The 24,698-nt window shown below is 43.5% G+C and overlaps 1 long non-coding RNA gene across 1 annotated transcript in view; it reads right to left on the bottom strand.

The window, feature by feature from the left end:
- Positions 1–2,086: 2,086 nt before the first annotated feature.
- Positions 2,087–24,698, bottom strand: part of LOC140708096 (uncharacterized) — a 28,075-nt gene continuing 5,463 nt past the window's right edge. Inside the window, exons 2-3 of the long non-coding RNA XR_012088237.2 lie at positions 5,550–5,621; positions 2,087–3,398 (exon numbers count right to left, since the gene is read on the bottom strand). This is a non-coding gene — a long non-coding RNA (uncharacterized LOC140708096). The remainder of the gene's footprint in view (positions 3,399–5,549; positions 5,622–24,698) is intronic.

Raw genomic sequence — 24,698 nt, 5'->3', positions numbered from 1 at the left:
CAGTCAAGTTATTAGAACTTCTCCAGCTAACCGTCCTTCACTCCCAGAAGAGGCTCCCTCCCACTCACTTAAACCTGGCTGTCCGGAAAGATGGCCCTTTGAGCCTGTTCGAATTGCAATCCATTATTAATAATTACAGTTCTCCATCAGAAAGGACCACGGCTGCAGAGAAAAATGAAGCTGGCGGCGCTGGATAAAATCTTTGGCATTTCTCCTGGCTTGGAGAAAAGTCATTTCACTGTCTCTTCCTTGGAACAGGGCAACATTACTCTTCAGCACAAGGAGAGAAACTAGAGACACTGTCAGCAGCCACGGAATGAATCACAGGCATGGATGTCACTGTTTCTGATACCAGTGATTTTGTTGGATTTTTTCCTCCACCTTCTACCAGAGGATCCCCTCCCCCAAGTTGTGTAGCCTGCGGCCTCCTGAAGACTACCAAGTTCTATTGTCATGGGATTTTGTGAACTGTGAGGCTACGCCAGGTTTGCCAGGACACTCCTCTTATGAACGTCTTGTTCACTCGTTAGCTCTGTTAATAATGCTGTCTTCACCTTGGAAGCTCATTAGCCAATGTTAATATGCATTGCTTTTCCACTTGGTCCCATTCTCATGCTCAGTCCCACTATCATCCCCACACGATGGACACTGTGTGGGAACCTGATATTCTGCTCCCTGTGTCTGAAGAGCTAGGTTGCAATACATGCATTCATTTTAAAGGTGCACAATACAATGATTGTTTGCTTTTGTTGCCCTTGGAATACAAGACATGTGAGGTGCACCACTGGCTGGAGAGATTCATGAATTAGATACCTGGCTGTGGAGCCAGGAGTTCAGAGTCTGATGCCCTACTGTCTCACCTGAGAGAAGTGCCCAAGCCTTGGGTGGCCATGGGCAAGTTGCACCCCCAGAGGAAGGGAATGGTAAATCACTTCTGAATACAGTGGTGCCCCGCATAGCGAGGTTAATCCATTCCGGATTAACCATCGCTTTGGGGAAACATCACTATACGGAACGGAAAACGCCATAGAAACGCATTAAACTTAGTTTAATGCGTTCCTATGGCTCCTAAACTCACCGTTCTGCGAAGTTTCTCCATAGCGCCGCCATTTTCGTGCCCTCGGTAAGCAAGGGCAGGGCGCGAAAACGCTGCGTGTGGCCATTTTGGGCGTCCGGCGGCCATTTTGGAACCGCCGATCAGCTGTTCCCAAAATATCGTAATGCGAAGATCGGTAAGCGAAACACTTATCGATTGTCGCAATACGATGTTTGCCCTATTCAAACATCGCAATGCGATCGCATTAGCGATCTGAAAAAACATTGCTATGCGGATTCATGGTTAAACAGTGCGCTCATTAAGCGAGGCACCACTGTACTCTATTCCTAGAAAGGGTTGCCACCACAAAAGTAGTAGAGAGTGCACAACTCTAACTACCTGATTAAAGTGTGCTCTTATTCTTCCAACAATGGATCCTACACTATGTAGACCACAGAGGAGAGGTCAGTAATGTTCCAAGTGCGGGATGCCCTCCCTTTAGAGGCCTGACTGGCACCAGCTTTCTTAAATTGTTTAATATTGCTTTCAAGAAATCAAAATTATATATAATTTTTAAAAGCCCATGCTAATGAAGAGGACTGGGAAAAAATGTAATCCTTTGCTAAATGGAGATTTTTGTGGTGTGGCAGCAGCTTGTTATTAATATGTATATCAGACTGGCACATATCCCTCACGGGAATGTCAGAAAGCATTATATTATTTAATTTCACCAACAAAACTCAATTATTTTCCATCCAACTTGGCTGGACCGTTGATGGTATTAAACAACTGGGTTCAAAGAATGAAAGGCCTCGGCAGGAATATCAATTCATTTTGCAGATGGGTAAGCAGATTTTCTTCTTTCAGCCTGTACGTTAATGGACACCAGAGACCAGCTCCTGGGGCTTAGGGGACATTGCTAATTAATTTGCTAATCAATGTCATGGACTTATGTGACCTGATTTGCAAGCTTGAAGAAAGGAAATGGCTGTCTATGTTTTATATTAAGATCTTTAAAGGGTTGCAGACATCCCTTTGAACTGCTGGGGATAGACTTCCGTTTAAAAAAAGAAAAATAAGTCAAAAACAAATTTAGCTATTTATGATCTTCACTGTTTGCACCAGCTGCTTTTTCCCCCAAGAAGTTCTTCTCTCCCCCTCCCTTCTCAAAAGTGAAACTGCAAAGTACGGCTGTGTTGAATTTATTCTGTTTTCGATTTTTAGTTCAAAGGCTTACACTTTCAGAGGGATGAGAAAATGTCTTCTGAAAGATACAGTGAGTTTTTTTTTTCCAACACTGCTTTTCTGCATCTAGAAGGTATCTTCCACCGATGGGGCTATTTTATACCTTACATTGAAGCACTACATAATAAAAGCAATGAAGCAAAATCTACTCTTACACTAAATTGTCGGGTTGCTGTTGTGTGTTGTCAAGTTGCATCTGACTTATAGTGACTCTAAGAGGGTTTTCAAGGTTTGTGAAATATTGAAGGAGTGATTTTGTTACTGCCACCCGCAGTGGGTTTTCCATGGACAAGCCGGAATTTGAATCCATATCTCCTGTATGACTCTGTCCACACTGGTGATAGTATACAGATAACTGAAAGCATAAAAACACGTGGTTGCTGTGGGTTTTTCAGGCTCTTTGGCCGTATTCTGAAGGTTGTTCTTCCTGACGTTTCGCCAGTCTCTGTGGCCATGGGCATCTTCAGAGGACTGGAGTAGGAACTCTGTCCATGCTCTGTCCTACTGAGTTCCTACTCCAGTCCTCTGAAGATGCCGGCCACAGAGACTGGCAAAATGTCTGGAAGAACAACCTTCTGAACATGGCCAAAGAGTCCAAAAAACCCACAACAACCATCAGATCCCGGCCATGAAAGCCTTCGAGAATACATAGAAATGCAACTTATGTACACTCTGTATTTAAAGTTTAATTCTAGTGTTACTCCTGCATTGAGTAGACTCATGGAAACAGATGGGAGTAAGTCAGGGGATAACTGCTTTGGCAAATTTTACAGGAAATACTCCAGGATTGGGATGATAAGATTTGCATTGTTTTCCAGTGACTACACGAAGTACAAGTCAATGTGGACAAGCCCAGAGTTTAACCCACCATCTTAACTTTTCTTCCCCTCCACTGCTAGGCTTTATACTTTCCTTGGAATCGATGCAATCACATTGGTTCAGCCAGTAGGATCACTTGAGGCAAAGTGGAAGAGTTTGTAATCCAACCATTGCACCCAAATACAGCTGCAGTGAAAGAGACAGGGCAGCGGGGAAAGTGGCTGCTGTTTAAATCCTTTCTTCTCCTACACTGGTGCCTGGGTCTGCTTGTTTTCCTCTTCCGATTGTGCTAGGACACCTAGGAGACCAGAGGAAATTAAAAAGAGCAAGGAGTCACCGAAGACAGAAGAGGAAATTATCAATCAGACTTGTTTGCACCTTGTTAAGGTAGATCTGCTGTAATCGTGCCCCTTCCAAAGGAAGGTTTGTGCTTGGATGAGGAAGAGAAGAATCTGCCACAGATGAAAATGCTATGTAGGAGATTTTCCCTTTAACCTACTGATGAATCCCATAACATCAAAGATGCTGTTAAAGCCACTATATTTGTCACCCATGGGCTTCTTCCTTCCTTCCTTCAGTGCCTGGATCTTGCATAAGCTTTAGCCTCTAAACCACTGGTTCCTAACCTGGGGTACCCAGATGTTCTTTGACTCCAACTCCCAGAAATCCTGGCCAGCACAGCTAGAGGTGAAGGCTTCTGGGAACACCTGGGTGACCCATGGTTGGGAACCACTGCTCTAAACCATCCAATTCCCTTTACCACTTGAGACCTGAGTACTCCTCCTTTGGCCTCCACCGTTCCATGGGTCCTGTGCAAGGAAACCACCTCCAAAGGCCCTTTTCCACCCTATCCAGGAATGTGCAATCCCTCAGCATTTTCATCCTTTCATGGATACTGCCCTGAATGAAAGCCAATCCATCCTCCAGCATGAGTTCCTTTACAAGGAAATCTTCTGCAAAGGCCATTCCCTGTCAGCTGGGAGCTGGACACAATTATCTGACTCCCATCCCATGAGTGAGTCTATCTTTGCCCAGTGCCCCACCATCTCTGAATCCTCTGGAGTGGAAGCTGCTCCCAAGGCTCTGGCTGAGAACTGGACATTGTTGGTCAGTTTTCAACTCCTTCTGGATTCTGTGTGGACAAAGTTTGTAGGGGAAAAAGCTACCAAACTCCCCAAGGAGCCTGGCTCTTGAATCAAGGGCTCTATGGGGAGCAGTTATGTGGGCTTGGCCACAGCCCTGTACCTTTCTCCCTCACCAGTGGGGCACTCTTTCCCTGCCTGGCAGTAATTGCTAGATCTTCAGCAAGGAAAGCTGCTGCCAAGGCCAGCTCCGGACACTCCTTCCTTCTTTACTGGTGGCATGTTAGCTCTTTTTTTGCCCAGCTCCCATCCATCCCTGTATACTCTACAAGGATGTCTTCTGCATAGGTACACATATGCACACAGCATTGAGAGCTTGGTGCTATTGCCTGGCTTCCACCTGCTTCTGGATGGTGCATAAATAGGGTTGGCTGTGTCCACCTCCCTTGACCCCTCCCTGGCACAGTCCTGAATCATGTGTGTTCAAACTGCGAAGGAAACCTGATGCACAACTGCAGCAGGTTTCATCTTAATGTGCTGCTTGCTTTTGGCGTATTAGGGATAGCTTCTTTGGGCAGGGAAGGTTATATGAGGAAGGGGAGGTAAAGGTAAAGGTAAAGGTTCCCCTTGACAATTTTTGTCCATTCGTGTCCGACTCTAGGGGGCGGCGCTCATCCCGCTCTTCAAGCCATAGAGCCAGCGTTTGTCCGAAGACAATCTTTCCGTGGTCACATGGCCAGTGTGATTTAGACACGGAACGCTGTTTACCTTCCCACCGAGGTGGTCCCTATTTATCTACTCGCATTTGCATGCTTTCGAACCGCTAGGTTGGCGGGAGCTGGGACAAACGACGGGTGCTCATTCCGTTGCGTGGATTCGATCTTACGACTGCCGGATCTTCTGACCCTGCAGCACAGGCTTCTGCGGTTTAGCCCACAGGGATAACTCTAAATCAAGGTACTATGTGTGGTCCTGGCATCAATTGCCAGGTCCCTAGCCACTGATAGCTTGTTGCCCCTGTTTCCTGAACACAGTGAGCATCCCTACTAGTTGTATAAACAGAAAGACCTTTCAAACACTGAAATGAAAATTGAATTCAACCGAGACAAAAGAATAGCGCTAGAGTGAACGGAGTTAACTGAACAATATCTACTAACATTCAGGAGAGAGCAAACACAAACACTGGCATGAAATAATACAAACGGGATGCCAAAGGACAGGACCTTTTGAAATGAAGTATTTTCAGAAAGGATTGAATGAGATTTTAAGTAAGGATTGGAGAAAGAAAAGGTTTATAACATGTACAAAAAAATAACACTCCACCACAAAAACGTTCATCATTTCTACTTCTAAGACAGCAAACTTACAAAGAATGCAGAGACACCATTCAGATAGTCTATTTTCAGGGGATCACCTTCAGAACAATTCTTTCAGCATACCTTGCAAAAGCAAAGTGGGTGGACAATGGGAAAGAATTTCACAAATCACTTCTCCAAGCAATATTATCTTTTCTGGTCAGTTCCGTATTTCCATTATATGTGCAAGGTAGGATAGCCTCAATTTATTCATAGTGAGAGTTCAAGCTTGACTTGATTGAGCACTCACTTCTCTGCCTTTTTGGATTTCTGTGGTATCTGTAAGGCTCTCTTTAAGCACCACATTTCGAATGAGTTGATTTTTATCCCTGTTATTCTGCTCAGTCTTCCTTTCGTATAGTATGGATGATTTTAACCTTGGTTTCCCTGACAATCTTTGCTAACTCCGAGCCCTTCCTTTTTTATTATTTCAAAAGGTGAGAGGGTATCTTTTGAAAAACATGCACACAACATGTCTGTAGAGCTTTTTATCCAATATAGCTTTTCTTCTTCATTTTCCCTACCCTATGGAAAAGGTTTGGAAACTGGAACATAGCTTTCTAGTCTGCATTTTGCTGCACGGGCATGGCAACGTTAATTTACCGGAGAGTTTAAAAGGAGTGTATATATTGCACTTGAGTCCAAAATCAGCCCCTTCAAAACATTTTGGCACAGAGGGACAACAGCCACATCCCCGCTGTTCTTGCTTCTGTCTTCTCCCAGCAACCATAGCACGGGTCATGCACTCCTCTTGTGGGATCCTCTAGCACTGGGTAATTCTACACGAGGGAAGCTTCTTTTGAAATTTGTGAGCAATGTATATTGTAAATGTACAGTGGTGCCTCGCTTAACGAGCGCACCGCATAACGATGAAATCGCATAGCGATCCGTTTTTTCGGATCGCTAATGCGATCGCTTAACGTTTTTTTTATAGGGCTAAATTCACTTTGCGAAGACCGGTAAGCGTTTCGCTTACCGATCTTCGCAAAACGAAGCCCGACGATCAGCTGTTCGGCGGCCAAAATGGCCGCCGGAAGCCCGGAAATGGCCCAAAATGGCCGTGCGCAGCGTTTTCGCGCCCTCGTTAAGCGAGGTGAGGGCGCGAAAATGGCTGCCGGCCATTACGAAGCTTCGTTGAACGGTGAGTATTTGGCCCATTTGGAACGCATTAAACCATGTTTAATGCGTTCCAATGGGCTTTTCTGTCCCGTTCAACGATGCTTCAGCATAGCGAAGGTTAATCCGGAACGGATTAACCTCGCTATGCGAGGCACCACTGTATAATGTAAAGCACCAGAATTGTGCAAATGAAATCTCCCAGCATCAGCTAAATGTTTGTAACAGTTGCTTCTTCTAGAAAATTTTGAAAGACAGCCACAGATACAACATAAAAGATGGAGTATGGGATCCTTTCATTCATTCCACAATGGTTTTGATGATCGGTCAGCTACTGTATGTGAAGGAACCACCTATCAACAGTGCATCTATTTTATCCAAATGAGGTTTCCATGCTTTAATCCTCATCTCAACAATTTCTGTCCAGGCACTGATTTGTGATAACCACAGGCGCACCTGACCTAGGTGAAAGAGGCAGGTTGGGCAAGGTGCCACCTGCACATTGAGGACCCGTAGAGCCACGTTTCTAGCTTCCTACTCTGCTAAAGAGCCTTGATGTCTGAATACAGCACCCCACAGCACAAACTAACATCCGGTTGAGCAATGGTACCCAAGAACCACCATCTGGAATTTTCAACCCAAAGAGGAATAGGACCATCATCTATGGTTCTAACATTCGGTTCAGGTAAGCTACTGAAGGATACTATGGCTTTAAAGCTGTTCAGGGCTCCTGAGAAATTAACTTCTGTCTCTCATTTGTCAGAGATCATTCCTGATGGAAACAAGTCAGATTCTGCCCCCAAACACCACAACAGCTTCTATCCCAAAACCAGCCCTGAAGACACATGGAAGTGAGCAAAGAAAACTTTGAAAGTGATATAAATTTGCTCCCGTTTTGCTTTCAGTAAAAGCAAATATACTTGTGTGGGCACCCCAAAATTAATCCTAGAGAAAATGTGTGTGTCTTGTTCGCAGTCCATTTGTCCAAAGCATGAGCTTTTCTCCGTTGTGTAGGTGGAACATCCAGTGACCCAGACAGCAGAACAGGGCAGCTGATGCTCACACACAAATGGCCTCCGATTACTTTGATGAAGGTAACAATGGACAAGATTTTGTGAAGAAACTGACAGGAAAGGACAAATTGTCATCATCATCACCTCAGAATTGCGAAAGCCAAAGTGATTTGGGGAGAAGAGTGTGGAGTACTATAGTTACAGACCTGAAAAAAAATAAGTAAAAATGTTCCAAAGCACCTTGGCAACCAGGATGGGAATAAGTGTACATTTTCTGTGACACAGACATCAGGAAGGTCTTCATTGCACTGGAAGATTTTATGTAGTGACCAAAGACACCTTATCAATCCATCCCCCACTTTTCTAGGGTGTTTTTTTATGCTCAGGATAGTGTAGAAATTATCATATATTATCACGGACTCCTTTGATGTTTTTTCAAAGTAGAAACATCTGTGGGCATATGTAATAGCTCATCTAGAAGTCACGAATAAGATGGTGGGAAATCAATATTCTCTGTATATTTAAATGTCAGGTTACTTTGCATGCTTCTCATTTACAGTTTCAGTCATACCAAAAGTCCCCTATATTGGCTGGTGGTGTGGACATCAGCTCCCTCTTAGGAAAGGTCTCAGACTTTTACCCCTATTGTACAACCATTCCAAAATATTGATATATGTTTTTGTAATTTAGCCAGAGACTAAATTTAAAATCCAAAGAAGGAAAACACAGGTAGGCTGAAATGTTGTCAGCAGAGTAATTTGAACTAGAGTAGACTGATTGAATTAGTGTGGATCTGGTGAGTTCACTCGTCTATGCCCATTGATTCAAATGGGCCTACTTAAGTGCAGCTTACTACACTAATCAACAGGATTTCAGCCAAAGTATTCTTACTCTGTAAAAACAAATGGATATTTAAGTTTGCAGTCACATGAATCCCAAAGAAGCTGAATATACAAGGTCTGATGTGTCTCCTGTCATCACATGATGGGCTTGTTTTTCTGCCATTCTCTTGGATAAAGAACGGACCTATCCTCCTTTTGAAACCTGAAGGAACGTTTCTGAGGCCCCAAGAACCCATGGGACAATGCCAGGGTCCTTTATAAGGTCCTTTATGAGGCTGCAATGACATCTCAAAGACCTCCATGCAGTATTGACAGCTTTGCTCCTTTGTTTAAGGCCAGGACAACCCCAGGTGTGTGAGCAAATCTCTGTAAATTCCTTGTATTCATTGAGGCCAGCTGCCTTGACAGATCAATTGAGACCATTAAGAGTTTTTTTCTTAAAAGAACTCCCTCCAATTTTCTCACCTCCAATGCAAGAACAGAACAAGGGATGCTTTTTTCCCCCTGACTGTACATAGTCCACAAGCTTTAAAATGTGCTGATTATTCTACGTTCTTTTGAGGAGACAGCTAGTGTCATGGAATGGCTTTCTTATGTCATGGATGGATGGTTGGTTGGTTGGTTGGTTGGTTGGTTGGTTGGTTGGTTGGTTGGTTGGTTGGTTGGTTCATTCATTTGTTCGTTCTACCACCTCCTTACTCCTTAAAAAGGACCCAAGGTGGCTTACATCATTGAAAGACAATATTCAAAGCTAAAAACAGTTATAAAAACACTCAAAAGGGTCAAATAAACACCACACTTTAAAAAGGGCAAACAAAAGCAACACCAGAACACATTCAAAGCAGTAAAGGCACAACAATCCATTGAAAAAAAAACCCCACTCAGTCATCCAGTCATGAAGAGAAAGCTTGTATGGAGAGAAAGATCTTTGCCCGCTTGCTGAAGGCCAGCAAAGATGGGGCCAGTCTGGCCTTCCTATGGGAAGGAGTTCCAAAGTCTGGGAGCAAAAACAGAGAAGTCCCCCTCCTGGGTACCCACCAATCATAGCTGTGAAGGTGGTGGAGCAAGAGAAAGGCCTCTCCTGATGATCTTAATGGTGGAGACATGGTCCTTGAGATAGCTTGTGCCCAAGCCATTTAAGGCTTTATAGATTAGAACCAGCACTTTGAATTGTGTCTGGAAATGGTTACAGGGGTCCCACAAGGGAGCTGTGTGATCCCTGTGACCAGCCCCAGTTAGCAATCTGGCTGGCATGTTTTTTTGTTTTGTTTTGTTTTTTTAACCCACTGAAGTTTCCAGACACTTTCCAGAAGCAGCCCCACATAGAGGATGTTACTGTAATCCAGCCAGGATGTAACTAAAAGGCACGTGTCACTGTGGCCAGAGGGGTTTTGATCAGGGCAGAATCAAAGTGGAGTGCATTCCCCCCCTCAATATTTATTAGTGTGCCTTATCAGCAATTCTTTAGTAACTGTTTCGAAAGGATTCTCAAAGCGTTGAACATACTCAGAAAACAATAGCCTCCCTCTGAACAAGCTTCATTGAAACTGCAACCCATAGAGACCTTTGAGAAAGGCAAAGTATTTTTGCATGTATAAAATATGAGCTTATATTGAGAATTCTGTCTTGTTACCAGCGGTCCCAAAGCACTGCTATCATCAGGTCAGCGTCTGGGAGCAATCAAGAAAATATTCCAAAGGATTCAGCGAGCAGCACAAGTCCATGTCACAAATCAAGTGAGATAATTTTGGTTCTGCGTAAGGAACTGAGAAAGAAACCAAGTGAAGTATGTTTATAAATCTCATGACCTCTTTACAATAAGCTTTGAAACATGTACACAGACTGCGTGAAAAGATGGACAAAGTGCTTCTAGTCTTCCACCTCCCGCACTGAAGACGGGGGGAAAATAGATTTATGGTCATTAAAAATATTAATGAAAGGGCATGTTTAACGTGTATTGCACTTTGTGAAGGGCACCATGAAAGCAAAGAGGATAAAAAGGATAACAGAGTTTAGAATCAGCCTGGTGAGCTAAAGGAGAACATGATCAATGCACTAAAACAGTCGTTCCCAACCTTGGGTAACCCAGGAGTTCTTGAACTGCAAATCCCAGATGCCTTGGACAGCACAGCTAGTGGTGAAGGCTTCTGGGAGCTGAAGTCCAAAAACACCTGAGTTACCTCAGGTTGGGAAGCACTGAATTACAAGAAAATGCATGCTAACTGTAAGTAAAGTGGTGGAAAGTGGATAAGAGAAAGTTTGCATGCCAAGTTCTCAAATAATTTAGATGCCATGAACACAAACCAGGGCACGTGGCCTTTCTAGGCATCTTTCTAGAATTTCTTCCTTAGAACAGTTCTGCTGAGTTCAAGGATGCTGTTTATACGCCGCAGAGAAGATGCATTTGTCTCTACTTGCTCAGTCAATAAATAAGAAAAATGCACTCTGTATGCAATCTCCCCCCACCTTCCATCACCTCGTTAAAACATAATGGCTAAAAAAGTTGGGAGATAGATGGCTCTGCAGGGTTCCTCACAAAAGCTCATAAATCCCTATTTGCCCTTTCACTAGTCTGCTGAGATTGAAACAAGGCACCTGTCTTCCAAGACCTGGGCTCAGTACTAAATGTATTTTACACAAGCTGTAAAACCAAGTCTCAGTGATGGTAATAACACTGAGGCACCTGTCTCCCAGGTGGAATTTAATGCTAGTGTCTAGGCAAAGCAACTGCAAACAATGAATAGTTTATTTTAGAAAGAACAATAACCCAAAAGCCCATGTTCGTCCTCTGCATGCTTCCCCTAGTCCTTCTCTGCATTTCATCACAGCCGGGGGGGGGGGGAATAAATGCCAGTGGCCATTTGGGCTGAGGGTTTCAAGTATCTTCCCCCAAACAGTTTTTCTCCATTCTGTAACCATCATGCTCTTCATCGCCGTGCCCTGTTACAATTCCTTTTTTGGCCAAGCACGAAGACTCCTGACTTGTAACTCGCAACTCACTGTCGAGTCCAACTTAAGTCCCACATGCAACTTGACTCAGACTCAATCCGGAACTTTTCTGGGAAAGACTTGGACTCTGCTTATGACTTGCATGTCCAAGTCCCTAGTTCACACACCTTCCGTCTCCCTCTCTTCTTCCTGGGGATCAAGAAACAATCTCTGTGGGGGAGGTGGTGGGGAGGATATGGAGGGACGCACTCCCACAGTCACCCTCTCTGCTCCGGAGCTCCTCCTTACTCTTGGGCAAGGGCCCTGCCTCCAGATGCATGCGCATGAGAGGCCTCTACATCAGGTGCAGAGGGACACACACGTCCAAGATGACAGCTGCTGTTGCCGGTGCCACCACCAGGGGCAGCTCCTGCCCAGGTGTGGCGGGGAGCAGCAATGGGGCCAGCATAGAGTTGGACTCAGAGGGTAAGAAAAGGTGGAGGGCAGCCAGAAAGAAAGGAGGCAGAGGAGGGGTGGGTGAGATGTGGACTCTCAGAATTCCCCAGGCAGGGATTTGTGACTCAGACTCAAGGCTTGGGACTTGGGACTTGAGACTTGGGACTTTGGTCCCAAAGACTCAGACTCTGACTTGGGACTCAGATCGAAAGATTTGCCAACATCCATTGTTTTTTGCATGGGATCTAATCAACATGTATGGACACTCAGGGGCTTTGGCTAGGGGGAAGGCAGATCACATAGGGATAACTTAATAATTAACTTACGTTTTGTGGGCTGTAACATAAGCTCTCCATCTTAAACCAGAAAGCACATGGTAGGGGATATGATACAGTACTCACCCATGGTAAAACAATGGCATGGAGAGCAACTGTATATAATAGTCAGTGCATCACACAGGGACTTTGGAGATCCTGGTTCTTCTGCCCACTGAGCCATAACACTCCATGGGCAACCTGCTCCCACCCACGGGTGACATGGCAGCCATCCCTCACCCTCAGCCTGACCTATACAAAAAGTGGCTTCAATGAAACAGTGGAGAAAAGTATCGCCCTGCACATCACCAGGAGCTTATTAGAAAGAAAGCAGCCTAAACGTGTGACTAGAGATGGGCGTGAAGTATCAGCTGACAGGTGGATGCATGAGCAGAGATAGCAGGCCGGGCTCCTGGAAGGGAGGGAAGCCGCGCTGCTGTCTCTCAAGATGGTGGAAGCAGAGGAGGAAGAGGAGGTGCCGGCAGCAGGAGGTAGGGAGTTGATGGGGGCAGCAGGAAGGCAGCGAGGCATCCTGTTTGGCCGAAAACAAAGTGCCCAGTTGAAAAGGTTTGGCGTTTCATTTTGTTTCAGCAGAACAGGATTACCAAACTGAACTACGAACCAATCCACAAACCACCCTGATTTGTGGGTTTTCTTGGTTCAAAGTTCAGCGTGTGCCCCTCTCTACATGTGACTAATCAGTTCATAAATAATGGGGGAAACAGTCTTGTGTTCTTTTTTTCAGCTTCAAAACTATTCACATAGCAGTATAAAGTTCAATGAAAAACTTCAGGGTGTTCAAAGCTTTAGACAAAGCCTCTTATTACAAAAGCAAACACTGATGAATCCTATTTAGCTTAGTGAGGCAATGCCTTTTATACTCAGATTTCAGTTACAGAGTCATGCTGAGCCTCGGATATGCTGCAAGCAAAGTGTTTTCACAAGCCGTACAATGGGGAAAGCCATAGACAGTAGCTGCACCATCTAGCAGAAGACATCTTCATCCATGCATTCAAGCATATACGTTGATATCTGTAGAATGATCAAGAATTAGCGCTGCCACATTTGTTCCATTAATTAATATAATCCATCATATTTTATTCTGAGCAATGAAGAACTTCTTGCATTCCTTCTGTGCAAGTAATGTAATTCATGTAATTTACTCTAATAATATAATTATTGCCAACTAGACTGCAAGTCATGAAAAATGCTACCAATTACATGGTTGTTTATACTGTTAAATACCATCAAAACTGTACAAAGCCTAAAGCAACACCAAATATAATTGCCTTTTGATTAATGCCATCATTTCGAACGTGGAGGAAATTTCTTCATTATATGCACACACACATACACACACAAACACAGAAAAAGACCATTATATGCACACAGAGATTTTCAAATCAACCCGGCACAAAGGTATGTGTGACAAAATCTTTTTCTTACTGCTAGCACAATAGTGAGAGGCTAAGCACTTTTTCTTGTGCTTGGGGTAATTTGGGCAAAATGTCTGTAACCGTTTTCACCCTTTCTGACGCCAAGGACAGAGATGCAGCTGGCGCAAAAGGGCAGACTGGCAGCTCAGAAAGAAACAGCCCATCCTGTGCTCCTACTTGTTAAAGTCTGAGCAAAAAAGACAAAAACTATTGTTGTTTTAAGTTTTGCACAATAGTGCAGAAGAACTGGTTTCTCAAAATGTGCAAATTTGTTCTGAGACCAACAGGGGGGAAAATCTCACATTCTCGGCCATGAGAATGTATTTCCTCCTGCACTTCTTCCTATTCAGCACATGCAAGGATTAATCAAGTCATGATTTACATCCTTGGCATGACGACGCAGGACATGTGTGGTGATACCAATGCAGACCTCTTGAATTGAAAGTAGTCTGTATTTTACATTTTGACGTGGCCTGTATTGTTTACTTAGGTCCAAATGCATCTGGTGATTTGTGTGGAGATTTAAGACTCCACTAGACTTCAAGGTAAGGTTCGCCAACTAGAACCAAAGGCAAAACCATGGATCAAAAAGAGGGACACACAGTCTGCAGGAACACAAATACAGGCTCAGCCCACAAATTTGTTTACAGAGCCAGAACCACAAATCCTTTCACACAGAGAGTTCCCTTTTTAATCCCCCCCCCCAATTTCTCTTGATTTCAGCAGCCCCATTATGGAGGCATGGTTGTTATTGCTAGATCAGTTGCCAGTCACCTTATAGATCACCCTCCAATGTACGAATAAATCCCAGTTTCCTTTCTGCTTGCTCCTCTAAGAATATGGAGACTGCAAAGATGGCGTTGAGTGTTTCCAAGCCAGAAAGCAAGCTTCCCCCTTCCGATGGCAGGAAAATCCCTCTGTGTGGTGGTGGAGGATTGGCAAGTGGAAGGAGGGGGATAGCCAGACCCCTTCACTGAATGCCCAGTTGGCTCCACCTTCTGACAAGCATGCGTTTGGGAAAGGTCTGCAGTGGAGCCTTGCTGTATACATCTAGGCATCTCCATGGGATTAGCCGCCCTCTGCCCTGCTGTTCCTCCAGAACCATGGGGTTTTCACACAGAGGGTGTACCATATCCATAGACATCAAAGGGGCAGAGTTGAGCCAATTCCATGTCTGTTCAGGACCAGTCTGGGAGCTTGGAAAAGTTACTTCTTGGGACTTGAGACTTCCACTGACCATGCTGGCTAAGGGAGTCTTGGAGTTGCAGTGCAGAAAAAATAGCTTTTACAGTCTCTGATTAAGGGGTCACAGGCAGCTTGAGCTGGAGTGCCTACTTCTATTCTGCCTCAGGCAGCAACATAGCTTGGGCCAGCTCTGCTGAGAAACAAGTAAGAGTGCAGATATTCCCGAAATAATTGCCTCTGATGAGAACTGGTGGGTAGCTCAGTAGCTTAGGTGTCTTGGGTGAGAGTTCAATTGCCCTGCTATGCCTCCCTGACAGGGGCTGGACTGAGTGATCCATAAGGTCCCTTCCAGCTCTGAAGTTCTAAGATGATGATGATGGAAGCATTACCAGATCCTTCGCTTACCTCTTCAATGTCACATGAAACTGTGAGGCTGTTGTGAGGCAGAACTGTGTATTTCTTCTGAACAACACTTTCAGTAATCGCTGGGAACGAGAGCCTGCCAGGTAGGGAAGTCATGGCAACCAAGACCTCCACAGACCTCCCTCTGGTGCGACAATTTCGTTTAGCTCCTGGTAAACCCTCTGAAGGAATTTGGCTTTCTGAGGTCACTGCTGCGAGTCAAGGTTCAGCCAGCCTCTGAGGAGAAAGGGTGAGTCAGCCCGGAACAATTATGGAATTAGCATAATGTCCATCCTTCTTAGCGTTTTCTTTTGTTTCTGCCCATTTATTATACATGACAGGACGGCTTCTTTGCATTCAGAATGAGAGAGAGAGAAAAAATTATATTTGCAATAACGAAGAGGTTGTGCTGTATTGTATGCATTTTAAGAAGCCTCAAGATTCTTCACTTTAAGCAAGTGACAACTAGCCATGCTGTAAGTGGAATCTCCTCATGATGCTGGATCAAATCACAAGGATTGAAATGGAAGAAGACTGGTGAAATAAGCTGGTTGCCAATTTACTAAACCTGTCATTTTCACAGACATAATAATAGGAATCCTTTTACCCTTCTCTCAGTAATTCGGTCCTTGCCTAAAATTACCTCTTGATCAGGCCATACCCTTGAAAGCTGAAAATCTTCAGACACAATACATCACAGATTCAGAGACAAATGCAGCATGTCTGAAGTCATTCAAAAAAGCTGCTTACCTATTTTTTGTGTGGGGGGGCAGATAATGAGTGACACTAAACAGTGCAATTCCATGCTTTGGGCCTGGAAAGTAACTTTTAAGAAGAATGAATCAGACTGTGGTGAAGTTACTTCTTTGGGCTGCAACTCCCAGAATCTGACAGCAATGATGGTAGGGGGATTGTGAGAACCTAATTCTAAAATATATCTTTTCCAAGTAATCAAATGAATATATTGACATGCTGAAGACATCCACAATTGAGCAGTGAATGGGTAGTGTTTTGAACCCTAGAGCAGTGGGCTCTCAAGGTTTATGTACCACCAAATACTCTAATCAAAGAGCCAGGTCCCATCCTGAGAGCAACAAAACACCCTCTTTTTCCATCTGAAAGAATACATGTATTCTTTAGTTGTGTTGATCTTTCACAGGATGTTGGGGGGCAGAGGAATTCATGTCACTAGGCTTATGCTACTCCTTCATCAGTAGGAGATGGTGCCTCAGGAGATGGTGGTACCTCACATTTTTCAGGAGGGCTTGGAGATGGATGGAGAATGTAGACTTGCTTAGTGAATGTTATAAAAACCCTGTGCCTCCTTAGAGGAACCCAGTGTCCCACCAGTGAGACGTGGATCACTGCTTGAGAAGCATCGTCCCTAAGCATCCTCCTACTGCTGCTTCCTTAGGGATGGCTTCAGCATGGCATTGTTCTTCAGAAGCAGCCTCCAGGATCTGCCTAGAGGGAAATGCAAGCTCATTGAGTTCAGTAGGATGGCTTCTCAGCTGAAGTTCAAACCTTGGGCTACATTGCCAGAGCTGCGGTGTTGTAAAAGCTGTGATGTAGACCGGCGGAGAGTAGTCACTGGGAATCAAGACTACTGTGGGGCTCTGCAGGAGCCCATGGATGAACGACCTTCCCCAATACCTCCACAACAAGCAGTATTCTGGGCATCAATATGAGGTGGAGGGGCTCCATTACTTTTCTCTCCTTGCTATTACTTCTGCTGCTCCTGCTTAGGGGGAAGGAAGGACATGTGTGTTTCAGGGATTGTGGGGTGATTGAGGCTGATGCAAGATCTATGGATGTAAATCCTGACTTGTCTTGTTTGTGTACATCAGAACAACCAACAACCTTCTTTCCCCCCTCCTTGCCATGAGACAGCCAGACATCTCCAATTATCTGCGAGAGTTCCCCTGGTTGTCAGAACAATTCTTCTGAGCAAATTTCATATTGCATAATTGTGTTCCAGCAATTACAATGCCACTGCTGTTGCTGCTGTTATCTGCCCCACTTTCCCATTGCTAAGTACTGGTCTAGCTGCTTTACAAGCAGAACAAAACATAATAAAAATAACAAGTAGAAACTAAATCTACATTGGGCCAGTATCCTATGGCTAGGATCGTAATTGAATCAATCACTGAATGGTAAGTCAACATTTCCGTAAATCCCATTGAGTCAATGTGCCTAGGCTAATTGAGACCAGAAAGACAATACTGACTACAGATGGGCACAAAGCAAATTGCAAACTGGGAAAAGAAAAAAAAAAAACACACACAAACGAGACTGGTTTATGGTTCAGATCATGCAACCCATTTAGCCAAAATGAAATGAAGTACCGAACTGGGCTGTCTGTCTGCTCATGTGCTTGCCTATCAGCGGGCCTGGCTTCTGGAATCAGCGATGTTGTCAGTGGCAGGAGGAAGGAGGGCGGCAGAGGGAGTGGAGGTGGTAGGTTCCCCTCGCCCAGGCACAAACTGGAAAACAAACCACAAACTGGTTTGTTTTTCCAAGGATTCAAGATGGTTCATGGCTACCCATGAAGCAAAAACCAGCCCGAGTCATCATTTTTCCAGTTCATGCCCATCTCTAATACTGACCATAGAATCATTGAAATCAGAGAAAACCAACATCAAAATAAAACTATTAAAATCAGTTGCCTACAGTCAGAAGCAGCCTCCAATGAATTAACGTCATAATCCAGTTAAAAATGATGTCTCCACGCTCTTCCTCCACTGTCCTCAAAGGCAGTGCCACATACAGCACATGTATTATTTGATAAATGCATTTTTCTTAACCAGTGTATTTTAAAATGCATTTCCTCATTAAATAAATGTATTTCTGCACTTTTAAAAAGGATACTCATTATTAGATATCTACACACTTCCATTAGCTTTCAAGGAAACTTTAAATTGGATGCATTCTTGAAAAAAATATTGGTTCATATGAATTTCTTTTCTGTCCCTGTTCTGGACAAAGACGTCCTTTGCCTAAATGCAGTCTTTTGACGAAGTCATAATGTAGGAAATTGTTCCTTGGGCTTTATTAAAACCATGCAAGGCACGTTTTGCAACTCCCTGCATTAAGCCTGTACTCATCAAAAAGAGGCAATTAGTAAGTGAGCTCTTATTAAATTAAAAGAAGCATGACCCTAATTAACTGCTCTACCAGAAGGTATTGGTGATATCATCAACAGTCTGGTTCATATTGGTTGAGATAAGAAGGCAGCAAAGAGTGGAGAATTTCTTTAAAATAGAGCCATTCCCTTCCTGCATAATAATAAGCAAGAGGCTGGAGAGTTACTCCAAGTAAATCCCCTTGCTTCCTCGTCAACAGTGTGGTGGCAATTAGTGTTGGGCTGGACCACTCTTCACAACACAGAATTGACTGGGTATTCATTGACTTCTTTTGTAAGCCATCAGGAAAAGCACCTCCACTTCTGAGAGTTCTGTCCAGCCTGTTGCAAAGAAGCATGCTTGTTGATCACTCTCTGTGCATCTTTCCTGTTATGCTGCTCTCTGAAGACAGTGAATCATTCCCAAAATTATGGCTCTGGATTTTTTTTAAAAAAGAAAAAGACTTACTGATTGGCCAGATGGCTGATTTGGAGGGGGCTGGGGCCAGCTAATTAGGATTGCTTTAGATCGAGCAGAGGTCTGGTATGCCATGTGGTGTGATCTTTGCATCCCCATAGCATACTCACTTCACGTTACTTTGTTTGGCCTCCCTCCCTTAATAAAAGAAAAGAAAACACACACGCGTTGCCTCTATTTATTCCGGGAGGAAGCTTTCAATTTTTGTTGTTTGTTTGTTTTCTAAAAGCGACATGCATCGGTGTTGCCTTAACTGGCTTTTAAAAAGAGATGCTATTAATTTCACAGTTTCCCAATATCATTTAGTGGCTAAGCCATCTGTTTAAGCCAATAATGATACTGGGAAATAGAAACTAACAATTAAAGCAGGAAGCTCCACTTTGGTTCAATCCCAGAAACTGTGTGTGCTGGAAATGAACCAAAATGGAGCGATCAGACCTGCAAATTAAAAAGAATTGCCCCTGACTGAGACCCAGAAAGGTGGAGGTAAGAACACTCTGGGTATGGACTCGTTGGCTCCAGCAATTAAGTTGTCTGATTGCTGACAAAAGGAGTGAACCAAACTACCCCCACAGCAGACCAAACAATGGACCAAGTGCCCCTATAGACACCTCCTCAATTTCCTTCTGTTTCTCAAAACAACACCTTCCTTTTTCTTCCTTCCTTTGTTTTGCATTGGGTTGTGAGCCTTTCTGCATTATTTTCACATAGACATTTGTGCATTTTTACCTTTTGGTAGTAAGCTAGCTCGATAGCTAAGCGAATTAGGGATCTGGTTGCAGAACCAGAAGCCGGAAGTTCAGTTCCTCACGTTGCCTCCTCTTATTAGAGCCAGTCTTTCTGGCCTTGGGCAAGCTACAGAATTCTAGGATGCCTCCAGAAGAAGGGAATGGTAAACCACTGCTGTATATACTTAGAAAACCCTGAACAGGGTTGCCATAAGTCAGAATTGACTTGACAGCACATGATTAATTAGTAACATTCTGAGTTCTACTTCCAATGTATATTTTCAGATAATGTTTTGTTTCCTATGTACATATGGAACATACTAGGTGGCACTGAGAGGAGAATCTAATCTTAATCTACATGTATTCTGAATAGTGAGCCCCATGGAGCAGAGGTTAAACTGCAATACTGTAGTCAAGTCTCCACTCACAACCCGAGTTGAGGGTTTCAGGTATCCAGCTCAAGGTTGACTCAATTTTCCCTCTTTTGAGTGTCCGGCTCACGGGGTTGGGTGGAGGAGGGGGAAAGTGTTGTTCACACAGTTACGTTGTGAATTGTCAAAAGAATGTTTTAGCACTATGGATCAACACATAAGTCAAGATGATGATAATTATTATGATGGTGGTGGTGGTGGTGGTGATGCTTTCTTCTGCATGCCGTTTTAGGTTGCAATGAACAAATTTCACTTACAGATACCCTGACATGACTCTCATCAAACACGCCCAAGGTCTTGCTGAATTACAGCCCAATTAGAAAGGTGGGAATAGAATGTCTATGTGGACCTATGTCCTCACACCCCATTTAGCCCCCCCATGACATAAAAGATGAATAGAGATTCTGTTTTCATGATACACACACACACATATTCTATTGCGATCTCACTAAAATTCATTTAGCAGATTAGTCCACTTATTCTACTATAAACCTATGATGTTTCCTTGAAAATCTTACTGTGCGTAATGGAGCTCACTCCCAGGACACGGCGGAGAGGGGTGTGGGCTTCCAGTCCCAGTGTCTCTACCTCCCTCCCTACTCAGATGTAAACAAAATTGCCTTTTGTGACCCCTTGTTCCCCAGTAGGGGGTGTTGGATTGCAGCCTTTTATTATCTGTCTGCCACAGGGCACCCAAGGAAATAGATGGTTTCTAAGATCTCCACAGTCTAGAAACAATAGCATTTTTTTCCAAAATATATCAAACACAAGTAGCAAGAGCAGCTTCTGTTTCAATAATTCAGTTTAAAATGCCTCAGAAAATGGAAGTGCGTAGCACTCATCCTGCAGGTCAAGTGAAGGCTACTGTAAATAATACTTTGGACAACAAAAATGTAATTTTCAGGGTGGTGATGGTAGGGTTGGTCCTCCAAGAGAATACAGTTGTTATAGAGTACGCATAGATTCATTCCTGATGGTCAACACACTCACCCACACATGCTTGCATACAATATGCACACGTGTGGATGCGTTGTGATCCACACACACAGTGAGGGTATTTCAGAAATGAGATGGCCTGTTGTTTCGACACTTTCAAAAAAAAAGTCTGTACTGTACCTATGGAAAGAAGCTAATAGAAAGTTGTAAGCAGGAGAAGCAAACACTGGCAGAGAATTAAAAGACTAAAATTAAACAATATTTAAATATTTAAAGTAAGGCATAGATTAAGGTTTGGTCCCTGAAGTTCTCCTGGCTTCAGCCGTCACTTCTTTCATTCGGCAGTATCAAGCTTAATTTGGCAGTTTGATCAGGGAGGAAATTGTTTTCTGGGAGGTAAAGCAAACTGATGGCAAGGAATATGGATTTCCCTCAGCATCTAGTTTGACCGTGAGGTAACTGCCTCATTCTGCCTACTCACTGGACTGGCCCTGATCAAGACAAAGGGATGCAGAACAGTGTATCTGAGGTTGAAAGCTGCCTTTACAAATGGGAGTCAAAATAGTTCTTTTTTTTTTTTTTTTTTTTTTGAGTATTCAGAGAACAAAAGCGTTTTTACAGGAGAAGTGCTGCATTGCAGGTGAGGCACCCAAGAAAAATAAACACGTCTTTCATCGCTGGGGAAACTTACTTATGTTTTTAACCAGAGCTTGGAAAAATTACTTTAAAAAATACTTTTAAAAACAGTTGCACTTCCAAGAGTACCCCTTTAGACTTGGTTACCGGAGCAACACTTGTTTGGAAAGTAACTCTTTCCACTGCCATTTCTCAACAGTGAGCCAAGTTAGTTACTTTCATTTATTTATTTTTAAATTAACATTGGTATGGTGTAATTTGTTGGCCTGAGGTAGTATACACACTTAGTGCACATGCTTCACCCACGTATCTCAGTGTTGCCTCGACACCCCCAACAGAACATAAACTAGCACCATGAGACACACTACAGTTCAGCTTTTCAACCATGCCATATTCCTGCCCGCCATTTTATGCATCCTGTAAGTATAAACATAGGTTTGAACTCCCCTCCATTCAACAGGTACAATTAACTTTGCAAAAAAGCAACGTTATCCCTCATCAAGATACAATTTTAATATAACATATACTTCTGTCATCACAATTAATTAATAGTAACTATTTGCAAATAATTGTTTTCAGCTACAACTCCTATACTCATTTATTGTTGGCCAGACTGGCTACAGCGATTGGAAACTGAAGTCTAATACATCTGGCAGGCCAAAGATTTTCCACTATGATGTGTTTGCTGAAAACAAACCTAGAATGCAAGAAAGCTAAGATACCAGAGTAGACAGACTGATGCAAGTTTCATCCACCGAACATTTGGCTCATCTTTTCACTTTCAAAAACATGCACTTGCATAATATCCCTTCTACCTGTTGGTTATCATCTTGTTAATGATTTGCATTCTCAAAGGAAAACTAATTCTTTTGTTCTGATGATAGCTTGAAGTTGTGTTTCTGGCACAGAGCACACAGCGATAATGTGCTTTTCAAGGATTCCATGATGGCTCATAGCATCATACTCTGCAATCATGTGGTCTTGACAAAAGACACACCATGTAAGCACTGCCGCACGGAGAGATCCTCCATTCTTTGTCCAGTGAGATATTGCAGAAGCCAAGCTGGAGGCAATCAAGGATAAATGAAGGACAACCAAGAAAAAGCTCAGTTGAAAACAAGCTCCTCTGGAATCTTGTCGGAGGCCAATGTAAGGCCATGGTGTTCATCAAGGAGTTCCGAGCTGCGTTTTCCACAAGTCTGAATGAAGAGCATTTCAGGGTGGTGTAATTCAGGACAAAACCAACCCTCACACACAAAATGAGACAACAACATTTCAGAATGTTTTTCAGGTTTCTATATAAATGTTGCTGCTAAAGGGCTTAAGACTTTTTAGGAGATCTATGAACCTTTTAAGCCAGCTTTTATTACTCAGGGAACATGCAGAATGTGAAGGTTAAGAGCTGCCATGAATGGAAATTCTTTACCATTCTTAGCAGTCACCCTCATCAATGCTGCTTTTTTTAAATGGAGGAAGCCAAGGTTGCTGTGTACGGTTAATTTTAGCCTAATATCAGTTCCCTTGTGTTGGGAGATCTTTGGGAAAGGCACACACACAAAATCGTCAGCTGAAAGGAAGCAAAAGCTAATTGGTTTACTCTCTGAAGTGTCATTGTTGAATAACAGCAATTAAGAACGGAGGGAGATTAAGAGGATACTAAGGAGAGCTGACAAAAAATAATTGTCCCCCTACTTGACATATTGCTGGAAACCAGTATCAAAGTTTCAACCTTGGGCATGTTGTGCATTGCTTTGAAAAACGGCACAATAACCAAGTATTTATGAAACCAAACATGAATCAAAGCAGTGAATCACTATCCAAAGTGAAGAGGGTTTGTGTGTGTGTGTGTGTGTGTGTGTGTGTGTGTGTGTGTGTGTGTGTGTGTGGTGTGTGTGTGTGTGTGTGTGTGTGTGTGTGTGTGTGTGTGTGTGCGTGTTTAAAAATGCAATAAAATCCATGTTCAGCCCAGGAAGTGCAGATTTGGCTTTTACACAAACACACAAAACCTTGGTAGAGCAAATGTCTCTCACATCTGCAGAAAATAATCACCTCGACAATCAGAGGAGAAACAACCTCTCATAACGTTGCTTCAAGGAGAAAGCATGGCTGTTTTTAAGGGGGGGCAGGGAGAGGATTTCTATGCAAATCCTTCATGGCCTCCGGCATTACTCTTCCACAATCAAATGCTATCATAATTGCTATTCCTGCATCGAGCAGGGGGTTGGACTTGATGGCCTTAGAGGTCCCTTCCAACTTCACGATTCTATGATTCTATAACAAATCCTGCTCCCCTTTCAAACAGGGAAATGTATCATACCTGCAGAAGGGGAAAACCCCTCAAAGGATGAAACTTGAACCCGCTTTTAGAAATATTCACCCTTGAGGACGCTTAACGCGCTGTCCTCTTTCTCATCTAAACATCAGTGCTGAATGAGGGAGATTTATTAGTGATCGCTATATAAAAAGCCATATTCCCCACCACCACTCATTATTCCTGGGAGACAGCTGCCAGCCAATCCCCTAAAAATGTGGTGTAGGCTGTCAATCAATGACTGCATGTGAAATGTGTCTATAAAAATGATCATTGCTGCTCCAGTGAACAGGAGGAAACATAGGCCACCCTGGGCTTTAGCAGTGCCTGGGCCTGCTGCACATCTAGCAGTGTCATCATACATCTACCGCCCAAATATCATTTGCACTCGATCAAGAATCCCTTCCTTAAAGCTCTGTGTTTATGCAGAGACCTCCAGTTTCAGGGAATCCTGCTGTAACCACTGAGCCACACCACCCTACTGATCCTGGAGTGGGTGAGCCCAGGAAAATTAAAGCTCATGATCCGAGGAACTCTCAACAGCTGGGGAAGGACCCAACTAAGTCCTGCTTTCAAGACGTTCCAAGAAATCCACAAGGTGAAGAAGCACTTTTGACTCTCACGCCAACCGTGCAAGGTAGAGCTGCCCCCACACCTACAATAATTACCAACTCTCAGTTAGGTGGTCAAGCTAAGATTTAGTTTTAAGTACCACAAACCCTCTTAGCCAAAAATCCAGACAACGTACACGGAGAATCTTTTTTTATATAGACCAAAGGCAAAAGTTTCAGAAGGTTTTTAAAAGGCATCAAAAGTATTTTGGAGCAA

The sequence above is a fragment of the Pogona vitticeps genome, chromosome 1 (genome assembly GCF_051106095.1).
Source record: "Pogona vitticeps strain Pit_001003342236 chromosome 1, PviZW2.1, whole genome shotgun sequence".
Taxonomy (NCBI): Eukaryota; Metazoa; Chordata; class Lepidosauria; order Squamata; family Agamidae; genus Pogona; species Pogona vitticeps.
The sequence above is the reverse complement of the archived record's forward strand: the minus strand, read 5'-3'. Positions and strand labels throughout refer to the sequence as shown.